The sequence below is a fragment of the Neolamprologus brichardi genome, chromosome 18 (genome assembly GCF_056152115.1).
Source record: "Neolamprologus brichardi isolate AB-2024 chromosome 18, ASM5615211v1, whole genome shotgun sequence".
Taxonomy (NCBI): domain Eukaryota; kingdom Metazoa; phylum Chordata; class Actinopteri; order Cichliformes; family Cichlidae; genus Neolamprologus; species Neolamprologus brichardi.
Window position 1 is genome coordinate 4980654 of NC_142121.1, and position 11831 is coordinate 4992484.

General features: G+C 44.2%; 11 non-coding genes and 1 pseudogene across 11 annotated transcripts; all 12 read right to left on the reverse strand.

The window, feature by feature from the left end:
* Window positions 1-75: 75 nt before the first annotated feature.
* Window positions 76-239, reverse strand: LOC148097432 (U1 spliceosomal RNA). The gene has a single exon (XR_015716878.1). It is a non-coding gene; the product is annotated as a U1 spliceosomal RNA (small nuclear RNA).
* A 175-nt stretch (window positions 240-414) lies between these two features.
* Window positions 415-550, reverse strand: LOC148097433 (U1 spliceosomal RNA; annotated as a pseudogene).
* Window positions 551-5853: 5303 nt separating this feature from the next.
* On the reverse strand, window positions 5854-6017 carry LOC148097434 (U1 spliceosomal RNA). The gene has a single exon (XR_015716879.1). It is a non-coding gene; the product is annotated as a U1 spliceosomal RNA (small nuclear RNA).
* Window positions 6018-6192: 175 nt separating this feature from the next.
* On the reverse strand, window positions 6193-6356 carry LOC148097435 (U1 spliceosomal RNA). The gene has a single exon (XR_015716880.1). It is a non-coding gene; the product is annotated as a U1 spliceosomal RNA (small nuclear RNA).
* A 175-nt stretch (window positions 6357-6531) lies between these two features.
* Window positions 6532-6695, reverse strand: LOC148097436 (U1 spliceosomal RNA). Its single transcript, XR_015716881.1, has one exon. It is a non-coding gene; the product is annotated as a U1 spliceosomal RNA (small nuclear RNA).
* Window positions 6696-6870: 175 nt separating this feature from the next.
* LOC148097437 (U1 spliceosomal RNA) lies at window positions 6871-7034 on the reverse strand. The gene has a single exon (XR_015716883.1). It is a non-coding gene; the product is annotated as a U1 spliceosomal RNA (small nuclear RNA).
* A 175-nt stretch (window positions 7035-7209) lies between these two features.
* Window positions 7210-7373, reverse strand: LOC148097438 (U1 spliceosomal RNA). Its single transcript, XR_015716884.1, has one exon. It is a non-coding gene; the product is annotated as a U1 spliceosomal RNA (small nuclear RNA).
* A 175-nt stretch (window positions 7374-7548) lies between these two features.
* Window positions 7549-7712, reverse strand: LOC148097439 (U1 spliceosomal RNA). Its single transcript, XR_015716890.1, has one exon. It is a non-coding gene; the product is annotated as a U1 spliceosomal RNA (small nuclear RNA).
* A 175-nt stretch (window positions 7713-7887) lies between these two features.
* Window positions 7888-8051, reverse strand: LOC148097440 (U1 spliceosomal RNA). The gene has a single exon (XR_015716885.1). It is a non-coding gene; the product is annotated as a U1 spliceosomal RNA (small nuclear RNA).
* A 175-nt stretch (window positions 8052-8226) lies between these two features.
* On the reverse strand, window positions 8227-8390 carry LOC148097441 (U1 spliceosomal RNA). The gene has a single exon (XR_015716891.1). It is a non-coding gene; the product is annotated as a U1 spliceosomal RNA (small nuclear RNA).
* Window positions 8391-8565: 175 nt separating this feature from the next.
* On the reverse strand, window positions 8566-8729 carry LOC148097442 (U1 spliceosomal RNA). Its single transcript, XR_015716886.1, has one exon. It is a non-coding gene; the product is annotated as a U1 spliceosomal RNA (small nuclear RNA).
* A 175-nt stretch (window positions 8730-8904) lies between these two features.
* On the reverse strand, window positions 8905-9068 carry LOC148097443 (U1 spliceosomal RNA). The gene has a single exon (XR_015716887.1). It is a non-coding gene; the product is annotated as a U1 spliceosomal RNA (small nuclear RNA).
* Between the last annotated feature and the right edge of the window lie 2763 nt (window positions 9069-11831).

Genomic DNA, 11831 nt, shown 5'->3' on the forward strand with positions numbered 1-11831 from the left:
GCCATCGCATTTTCTCCCAGTTCAAAGGGCGCACCGAGAGAAGAGCAGACACTCTTTGCTTTTGGACACAAGAGTGAGGGGAGAGCGCGAACGCAGTCCCCCACTACCACAAATTATGCAGTTGAGATTCCCGCATTTGGGGAATTCACAGGGGTCAGCACAACCGCAGTGCAATGGTTGAGCCTCGCCCTGGGTGAACCACCTTCGTGATCATGGTATCTCCCCTGCCAGGTAAGTATGAGTTGCCAGCGTGGGAGACAGGGGTCCCCTTTCCACATGCAGCACTCTGGCTGATGGTGCCTAACACGCATAATGCCTGAATCCAAGGACGGTGAGCACACCATCGCATTTTCTCCCAGTTCAAAGGGCGCACCGAGAGAAGAGCAGACACTCTTTGCTTTTGGACACAAGAGTGAGGGGAGAGCGCGAACGCAGTCCCCCACTACCACAAATTATGCAGTTGAGATTCCCGCATTTGGGGAATTCACAGGGGTCAGCACAACCGCAGTGCAATGGTTGAGCCTCGCCCTGGGTGAACCAATTCAAATTTCAATTTTTTGTTTTATTGTTTAAGTTTTATTGTTTTATTGTTCAAAACCAAAATTACATCAATTCATTCATAAAAAATAAACAAAGATACATCGGAAATCAAAACCCAAATGGGGAAACCCACAAAGGGAAAAACAAAAACAAAAGGGGTCAAAACAATAACTATTACTCTCACATTATTTTACATACAAATGTTCAAATACTTTCTTGGTACTTTCCACATCTTTCTTTTGTTCTCTTCACTTTCCCCTAAGGAGATTCTTATAATATAATCCTTCAACAAACTAATCGTGCTGTTGATTACAACTCTTTCCGATATTTCATACTTTTTAAATACACAGATGTTTCTTGCTCTCCACAAAGCATCTTTTACACAATTCACCATTATCCACCAACATGTTTCCCCTTTCTCCAAAGTTTTTTTCAAAAAACCATACATTATAATTTCATATGTCAACTCTTCTTTACTTAGATCTTTCAACCATTGTCTTAATAGGCCCCACACTTTTTTTGCAAAGAAACATTCCCAAAATATATGTTTAATTGTCTCGTCTTCTCCACACCGCTTTCTTGGGCACTGTGCACTCCTCGTGCACTCCCTCTTTTTCAAAAAAGCCCTTGTCGGCAGACATTCTTGGGCAGCTTGCCACGCTAAGTCCTTATGAGAGTTTAGCAGAAATTTATTATTTACATTACCCCAAGCCATTTTTGTGTGGATTTCACGTAATTGTCCTATCGGTGACATACTAACTGTTGGGAACAATATATCCTCTATAGTTGCACGTGTTATCTCCTGGGATGTAATCTTAGTCGGAAACCGTTTTAACAAACGAATCGCTACTTTGTAAATTACAGGATATTGTTCAGAGAAGGGCACGTTAAGGGGGGGGCGCACACCCCACGCCTGTAACACTTTCCAACCCACCCAAAACCTTGTAAAATATGGCCAAATCTTATCTTTAGGGTCACTAAAACATGCCTTAAAAATTGGGGTGATAAACATGGCATTGCACTTGGACTCTATTTCTGGTACTGCTCTCCCCCCTTTCCCTACTGGCTTGTACATAATTTCTCTCTTTGCCCTCTCATGTTGACCTCCCCAAAGGAAATAAAACATGGCCTTCCTCAATGATATTATTATTTCGTAAGGGATTGGCAACGTCGTTGCCAAAAATGCTATAGAGGCCATTACTTCAGCTTTTAGCACCAGAACCTTACCTATAAAGGAGAGTTCCCTATCTTTCCAGTTCAACAGTTTCCCTTGTATTTTTTGTAATTTTGAATTCCAATTCTTAATTTGCATATTTTCTCCTATTTCCACCCCTAAAATTTTCAACGTTTCCGATTTTTCTTGCAATCCTCTTTTTTCTTTAATCTCCCGCCACTTAAAATAAATCACCTCACTCTTCTCTTTATTAATTTTCATCCCTGAAGCTGCTGAAAAAGCTTCACAAACTGCCAAACTTACTTCAATCGACTTATTGTCCGTAAGCAGCAGAGTTATATCATCCATATACATGGAAAATTTAATTTCCAACCCTCCGCTACCCGGTGGGGTCAACCCTTTAATTAGCTCATTAGTTCTTAATGCACACGCTAATGGCTCCATCACTAATATAAATAAGGTGGGAGATAACGGGCATCCCTGCCTTACTCCAGCTTTCACTGCAACTGTAGTAGTCTGTACACCATTCACATTCACAACACTACTACAACCAGAATACAACACCCGAATCCATCTCCGAAAAACTTCTCCAAATCCTAATTTATCTAGGACTTTCATCAGAAAGGCATGGCTGACGTTGTCAAAGGCTTTTTCTAAATCCAAGCTTAACCCACAAAGGGGGATATTCCGCTCATGGCTGTAAAGGTAGCTATCCCTTATAATCGCTAAACTATCCGTCATCTTACGTCCATGTATCCCACATGTTTGTTCCACTCCAACTAACTTAGGTACCACTGTCTGTAAACGAAAAAAAAGGGCTTTTGCTAAAATCTTGATATCTACCCCCAACAATGTCAGGGGTCTCCAATTTCTCAAATCTTTTTTAGAACCCTTTTTCCATAACAGGGAAATCACTCCTGTATTCATGGACGTTGACCATACACCTTTATCCCACGCTTCTTTATAAACCTTGCACAACAAAGAGCTAAGTTGTTCCCAAAAGGCCTGATAGTATTCCTTAGGTAAGCCATCCATACCTGGTGACTTGTTATCTTGCATACTTTCCATAGCTCTTGCGATTTCCTCTTGTGTTATAACTTCATCTAAATTTATACTATCTTCTGGATCCAATTTTTGTGTTAACTTAGAGAGAAAGGATTCTACAATCGCCTCATCAATATTTTGTTCTTTGTACAAGTTGGTATAAAAAGAATGTACTACCTTTAAAATTTCTTGGGTACTTTTCACTTCTTTCCCTTCTTCATTAATCAGGCTGACAATAGCAGGTTTAGATTTATACAATTTTTTTAAAAAATATCTCGTACATTTTTCATTTTCTTCCACATGTTTTACCCTACTCCGTATTAATACTCCCTTGCTTTTCTCATTTAAAACTACCATCATTTCTTTTTTCAGATTCATAATCTCTTCACTAACATCAAAGCCCAAATTCAGGAGGTTGTAAAACCTTTGTAATTTTGCTTGCTTTCTCAATAACCATTGTCTCCTCCTCTTTGCCCGCCTTTTCCCTTCAAGACTAAAAAATACTTGGGTCCTAATCTTTATACTCTCCCACCATTCCCCTACAGATTCATATAGTGGTTGTAGGGAGACCCATTGTTGTAATTTAAGTTTATACCTTCCCGTAACCTTCCCGTCCTTCAATAGATTCAGATTTAGTTTCCATGGCCCTGGGGCCGACTGAAAGGAAGATTGAATACTAAATCCACACATGACCTTATGGTGATCAGAAAAAGGTACTGGTTCCACTTTACATGACAGGGGTATTAAGCCTTCACTGGCAAACAAAAAATCAATCCGTGAAAAGGACTTATTATTAGACCAGGTATATCCTGGGTCTGACGGGTTAAGCAATCTAAACACGTCTTTCAAATTACCGTCTTTAATCAAATTATCTAATGCACAAGTACTTGAATCTTTCTTAACTGTTGAAGCCGCCCCCTGGATTCCACTTGTTTCTGGTGTACAATTAAAATCCCCACCCATTATTATCTGTCTTCTATTACAAAGAAAAGGTTGTAATATTTGAAATAATGCCGTCCGTTCTTTCAACTCTGTATGTCCATAGACATTAATAATCCTAAGCTTACTCCCATTTTTTTCTACATCTATACATAAAGCTCTTCCGTCCACCACTACCTCCACATTTTCTATGTTAATAGTTTTATTATTAATCAAAAGACCTACACCTGACATCCGGTTTTGGTTATCCCCTGACCAAAAGGATTGGCCATATGTCCATCGTTTTGCAAACTTCGTGTAGTTGTCCATAAAGGGAAGGGCACATTCTTGAAGAAGACAAATGTCCCCACCCGTTTCATGTAATACATTAAAGACAGATTGGCACTTCACTGCATCGTTCAACCCTCTTGTATTGATCGTCGATACATGAAAGGAGTTTATGTTATTACTAAATAGGGGGAATCTTTACACTCTGACTTTTATTAATAAAGTCTCTTGCTATGGTTTTACCTTCTTCTTTTTCTTTTTCCGTGGGAGCCATACCGTAATCGGAGCGCTCACATCATTACTTTCCTGCTGACTTTCTTGAACAACTCCCTGGGTAGATATCAGTCTTTGTTCTTCGAGTACGGGTATTGACAAGGGGTCTATTTGGTCCTGACTTTCTGAATCCAAGTTCCCTGTAGACGACTCTGTTGAAGTGTTTATCTGTTGTTTTTGTGATGTCAGCGCTACACTTACGTTTACTTGTGGTGACAATTCGGGAACAATAGTTATGTTATCTTCAATGTCACAAGCTGGTAATGAAAAAACTCCCTCTTCTAGGGTGATAGTTTGGTTTGATTGCAACGTTGAAATCTCCGAAAACATGTAATCAAGCAGGTCTCGGCACTCTTGGGATGTCGACGGCTGCGAAATGGTATGAGTACCTGAGAGCGCGGCCATCTCCTCCTGGGTCTCCTCCTGTGTCTTAGGCTCTGTTTCTATTTGTAATTCTTCCTTCTCCTCTGTCGTTAAGTCCTCATTGGTAATCACTTGGGAAGGGGGGGAGGGCAATTCAGCTTGTTCCCCACCCCAGCTGAAGGTCGTTTGATCCTCAACCTCTTCCTGCTGGACACGTTGAATTGATTGTTAATTACATCTTCAACAGCTGGCAGACGTCCTCCAATTAAACTTGGCATCTCCTCTAATTGCTGTTGATGAGGTCTTTTCGCTTTATTTGCGTAGGATTGGGGGCATGCCCTAAAGGTATGTCCTTCACCCCCACAAAGATTACATTTTTGCGGGAAAGGACATTCAATTGTAGTGTGCTCTTCACTGTTGCAGTTTTTGCAAACTACATTTTCACACTCTGCGGCTAAATGGTCATTACCGCCACATTTACGGCATGTTTTTGGTTGCCTCATATCCTCTGATTGCCCCCAATTGGATAATTGGGGGCAGATGGATCAAATCACCAGAGGTCTCATCTCTATGCAGGTGGACGTAAAAACGATATCCTCCAGTTTTAATTCCGTCTTCGTCTTTTAAGTCCAAGCCTCTCTTCACCATACATTTGAAAGACAACCAGGTGTTAATGTCTTCCACTCTCACATATTCAGAGTGCATAATCACTGTCACAGCTTTGGGCTCTCTACCAGATAACGGTGTCATTTTGATATTCTCCAGCTGAGGCCTAGTTTGTTTGAGTCTATTAAACTTATTCAAACATGATTCGTAGAAAGTACTAGTGGCAAAAATCACCTCATATCTTTTCTTTCCCGGCAAGCCAAAGAAATACTCAATATGCGTCGGCGAGAATCCGAACTCTTTCTGGATGACAATCCTACTGAACTGTAGTCTGTCCATTTCGCAATTCCCTTGCATCTCAAAACGCAAAGCATTCCTCCTGGAACCTGTCATGTTAGCAGTCTTTGTCGCCATTGGTGGGTCTGGGTGAACCACCTTCGTGATCATGGTATCTCCCCTGCCAGGTAAGTATGAGTTGCCAGCGTGGGAGACAGGGGTCCCCTTTCCACATGCACCACTGTGGCTGATGGTGCCTAACACGCATAATGCCTGAATCCAAGGACGGTGAGCATGCCATCGCATTTTCTCCCAGTTCAAAGGGCGCATCGAGAGAAGAGCAGAGACTCTTTGCTTTTGGACACAAGAGTGAGGGGAGAGCGCGAACGCAGTCCCCCACTACCACAAATTATGCAGTTGAGATTCCCGCATTTGGGGAATTCACAGGGGTCAGCACAACCGCAGTGCAATGGTTGAGCCTCGCCCTGGGTGAACCACCTTCGTGATCATGGTATCTCCCCTGCCAGGTAAGTATGAGTTGCCAGCGTGGGAGACAGGGGTCCCCTTTCCACATGCAGCACTCTGGCAGATGGTGCCTAACATGCATAATGCCTGAATCCAAGGACGGTGAGCACGCCATCGCATTTTCTCCCAGTTCAAAGGGCGCACCGAGAGAAGAGCAGAGACTCTTTGCTTTTGGACACAAGAGTGAGGGGAGAGCGCGAACGCAGTCCCCCACTACCACAAATTATGCAGTTGAGATTCCCGCATTTGGGGAATTCACAGGGGTCAGCACAACCGCAGTGCAATGGTTGAGCCTCGCCCTGGGTGAACCACCTTCGTGATCATGGTATCTCCCCTGCCAGGTAAGTATGAGTTGCCAGCGTGGGAGACAGGGGTCCCCTTTCCACATGCAGCACTCTGGCTGATGGTGCCTAACACGCATAATGCCTGAATCCAAGGACGGTGAGCACGCCATCGCATTTTCTCCCAGTTCAAAGGGCGCACCGAGAGAAGAGCAGACACTCTTTGCTTTTGGACACAAGAGTGAGGGGAGAGCGCGAACGCAGTCCCCCACTACCACAAATTATGCAGTTGAGATTCCCGCATTTGGGGAATTCACAGGGGTCAGCACAACCGCAGTGCAATGGTTGAGCCTCGCCCTGGGTGAACCACCTTCGTGATCATGGTATCTCCCCTGCCAGGTAAGTATGAGTTGCCAGCGTGGGAGACAGGGGTCCCCTTTCCACATGCAGCACTCTGGCTGATGGTGCCTAACACGCATAATGCCTGAATCCAAGGACGGTGAGCACGCCATCGCATTTTCTCCCAGTTCAAAGGGCGCACCGAGAGAAGAGCAGACACTCTTTGCTTTTGGACACAAGAGTGAGGGGAGAGCGCGAACGCAGTCCCCCACTACCACAAATTATGCAGTTGAGATTCCCGCATTTGGGGAATTCACAGGGGTCAGCACAACCGCAGTGCAATGGTTGAGCCTCGCCCTGGGTGAACCACCTTCGTGATCATGGTATCTCCCCTGCCAGGTAAGTATGAGTTGCCAGCGTGGGAGACAGGGGTCCCCTTTCCACATGCAGCACTCTGGCTGATGGTGCCTAACACGCATAATGCCTGAATCCAAGGACGGTGAGCACGCCATCGCATTTTCTCCCAGTTCAAAGGGCGCACCGAGAGAAGAGCAGACACTCTTTGCTTTTGGACACAAGAGTGAGGGGAGAGCGCGAACGCAGTCCCCCACTACCACAAATTATGCAGTTGAGATTCCCGCATTTGGGGAATTCACAGGGGTCAGCACAACCGCAGTGCAATGGTTGAGCCTCGCCCTGGGTGAACCACCTTCGTGATCATGGTATCTCCCCTGCCAGGTAAGTATGAGTTGCCAGCGTGGGAGACAGGGGTCCCCTTTCCACATGCAGCACTGTGGCTGATGGTGCCTAACATGCATAATGCCTGAATCCAAGGACGGTGAGCACGCCATCGCATTTTCTCCCAGTTCAAAGGGCGCACCGAGAGAAGAGCAGACACTCTTTGCTTTTGGACACAAGAGTGAGGGGAGAGCGCGAACGCAGTCCCCCACTACCACAAATTATGCAGTTGAGATTCCCGCATTTGGGGAATTCACAGGAGTCAGCACAACCGCAGTGCAATGGTTGAGCCTCGCCCTGGGTGAACCACCTTCGTGATCATGGTATCTCCCCTGCCAGGTAAGTATGAGTTGCCAGCGTGGGAGACAGGGGTCCCCTTTCCACATGCAGCACTGTGGCTGATGGTGCCTAACACGCATAATGCCTGAATCCAAGGACGGTGAGGACGCCATCGCATTTTCTCCCAGTTCAAAGGGCGCACCGAGAGAAGAGCAGACACTCTTTGCTTTTGGACACAAGAGTGAGGGGAGAGCGCGAACGCAGTCCCCCACTACCACAAATTATGCAGTTGAGATTCCCGCATTTGGGGAATTCACAGGGGTCAGCACAACCGCAGTGCAATGGTTGAGCCTCGCCCTGGGTGAACCACCTTCGTGATCATGGTATCTCCCCTGCCAGGTAAGTATGAGTTGCCAGCGTGGGAGACAGGGGTCCCCTTTCCACATGCAGCACTCTGGCTGATGGTGCCTAACACGCATAATGCCTGAATCCAAGGACGGTGAGCACGCCATCGCATTTTCTCCCAGTTCAAAGGGCGCACCGAGAGAAGAGCAGACACTCTTTGCTTTTGGACACAAGAGTGAGGGGAGAGCACGAACGCAGTCCCCCACTACCACAAATTATGCAGTTGAGATTCCCGCATTTGGGGAATTCACAGGGGTCAGCACAACCGCAGTGCAATGGTTGAGCCTCGCCCTGGGTGAACCACCTTCGTGATCATGGTATCTCCCCTGCCAGGTAAGTATGAGTTGCTAGCGTGGGAGACAGGGGTCCCCTTTCCACATGCAGCACTCTGGCTGATGGTGCCTAACACGCATAATGCCTGAATCCAAGGACGGTGAGCACGCCATCGCATTTTCTCCCAGTTCAAAGGGCGCACCGAGAGAAGAGCAGACACTCTTTGCTTTTGGACACAAGAGTGAGGGGAGAGCGCGAACGCAGTCCCCCACTACCACAAATTATGCAGTTGAGATTCCCGCATTTGGGGAATTCACAGGGGTCAGCACAACCGCAGTGCAATGGTTGAGCCTCGCCCTGGGTGAACCACCTTCGTGATCATGGTATCTCCCCTGCCAGGTAAGTATGAGTTGCCAGCGTGGGAGACAGGGGTCCCCTTTCCACATGCAGCACTCTGGCTGATGGTGCCTAACACGCATAATGCCTGAATCCAAGGACGGTGAGCACGCCATCGCATTTTCTCCCAGTTCAAAGTGCGCACCGAGAGAAGAGCAGACACTCTTTGCTTTTGGACACAAGAGTGAGGGGAGAGCGCGAACGCAGTCCCCCACTACCACAAATTATGCAGTTGAGATTCCCGCATTTGGGGAATTCACAGGGGTCAGCACAACCGCAGTGCAATGGTTGAGCCTCGCCCTGGGTGAACCACCTTCGTGATCATGGTATCTCCCCTGCCAGGTAAGTATGAGTTGCCAGCGTGGGAGATAGGGGTTCAATATCTATGAATGTGGAGACTCAAAAGACTAGTTAGGTAATATTTGCCGATGGATTTATGAGACTTGATAGAAAACCTTTGCAACAGGTGAATCCGTGAACTACCGAGGTTGCACCCAAATGCTTAAAGCTGTTAGCTGGTCAGTGTTTTCAGGTGTGCTTGTACTACCTGTACGGTGCTGTGTGCTGACTAAGTCATGTTAAACCCATTAAAGCGTCGAGCTCACATATCTTTTCATTTTTGTGCACTGCTCTCTTGTCGGCACACATTTTCTGTTTATTGAAGCCTTTTGTGAATAATTTTGATCATGTGAAAACTGGGAATTGGTCCCTATTGACAATACTCTTATTTTTTGCATTGCATATGTCATTTAGGAAAGGTAATTGGTCACTGAACTTTTTCAACTGTGTGTATTTCTAAATTTTGTGGCTTCAGTGCACGGAAATTTATATTTTTCAGTTTGCATGTTAAAAGCCACAAACATGTAGCTAACTATAGGCTTTCTTGTGGAACTGAGAACTGCCCTGCCACTTTCAGAACATTTTCTGCCTTCATTCACATATGCCTAGGAATCACAGAACAAGAAGGGAGACCACTGAGGAGGAGTTTTATAAATTCACTGGTGACCTCAGCTGTCAAGTTTCTGGATGTGGGTATGCTGCACAAAACTTCACAGCTCTTTGTGCCCTTCTCAGATTTTATATCAAAGATGGGGGGAAAAGCATTATGTCCGTTTGAAGGTTGCTCTAAATACTTCAGTGTCCGAACATCATTTTCCAGCCATATTTCTCAAAAACATAATTAGACAGTTCAGCAGTCAAGGCAACAAGAAATTGGGGGATTTGCCACAATACAAGGACAGGACACAATTAATCTATTAGAAGGCAGTTGACTTTGTGTCATTTAAAAATGCAGGCTAAAATGCTCTTGCCAACCAGCACTATACAGAGCATCATAGAGGAATTTCAGGATCTTTGCAGCTGTGCAATGCACGAAGCAAAAGTAGACACTGAATCTAACACCATTAACCTTTCGTTGGTAATGGTAGGACTAAGGTTGGAAATTGTGACAAACTGTAACATATACTGTATTTTACGATGTATTTTTCAACTTTTCAATGCAAGACCTTGAGTTTGTAGTTCTTTTGCAGTCCTGGGATTGATTTTTATCTTCAGACAAGGTCCCCAAAACTGCCTTTCTGTTAGTATTCAATCCTAATTGCAGGGTTCATCTTTTAGTGAGGATATATTTGTTGAAATAGCCATATAAAGTTGCTTTTCCAATGATCTCTCTCTCTCTCTTTTTTTTTATATGGCAGACCAAAGAATTTGAATGACACCATTACTCTGGAGCTTGGGAAAGATTTCCACTCCAACTGTCGCATGCAATCACAAGAGGAGACAGAGGTCATCCAGAGGACAGGAGAAGTATGGTTAGAATTGTTGTGGAGGCCATGCAAGTTAACTGCAGAAACCTTAAACGTGCATCTTGTGAAGAGGTTGCTAAGATCATTGTAAACAGATACCCTCAAACATTTGCAGATTTTACTGAAAAGGGAGAAAGACTGGGTTGTGGACATTATTCACTACTAAGAAGCATCAAATCTAGAGTTGAACATGTCAATCAAGATAATACAACACACAGACTTCATCAAACAAAGAAACCAGGAATGAGGAAGACTTTAGTCCCAACAAATTAGATTATTAGCTAATCCATAGTAAGTACACCTCATGATTCAACAGCTTGTAGAAGCAGCAACAACGTGATGTAAATGGGGGGGGGGGGGGGGGGGGGGGTTGTGAAAGTCACCCCCCCCCCCCCCCCCCCCCCCCCCCCCCCCCCATTTAGACTGTCGTTTCAGTCTTCTTTTGAAATTTTACTGGTATGTGATTATGAAAGTAACTGTTTTGTTTGCATTTTTATTCAGAAATGTGAGCGGTGTTAGCATATAGCACATTAGTTACTGGCATAATAACTAATATAAAGTGAATCTCTAGGTTAAACTTTTAAAAGCCTCTCAGTGATTTACGTATAGACTGTCCTGGTAATTGCTACTCCAGGGATGAACATATGAAATAATTCCCACACCCCGCATTCCAGTACTAACTGCAGGTAAAGTTAAGTTAACAGAGTCTGTTTAGGCTTTTCAAGTTAAAGCACATCCATCAGATTTAAGTCAGTCTCATCAGTTGAGTTGATGTTATGTCAGATTTTGAGTCCCAGTTTTGTCAGACAGTCGATTATTATTTTGGTCGTAAAATCATCTTGATTAAGCTGTTAAAAGTTTGATTTGAAATATAGCCATACATTTAAAGGAAGATTCTACTAGATTACTTGATGTTAAAGAAAATGTAAAAATCTGATGAGTTCTGAATTATGATCTGCACAAGGTTTTATGTATTTTACTTATAGAAGACATGAAACACTACACATAAAAATGCTAATTTAAACCTTTGAGCCCTGCTCTCAAAAACAGATATAGATATAATGCTGTCTGTGAAGCTGGAATTAAGAAATAAGTGCTTAAAGTTTTAAAAACATATTTAGTGCCATATTCTGTCAGTATGGAACATCATTCAATGTCATGTTGTTGGTTTGTTAGTTGCAGCTAATAGACTTAGATTAGTTTATGTTAGCTAACTAGTGGCAGAATGGATAACTCAGAGGAAAATGAATAACACTAAAACTAAAAATCAGTCTAAGGGGATCACTTTTTGGGCCGCACCTGTCTGCA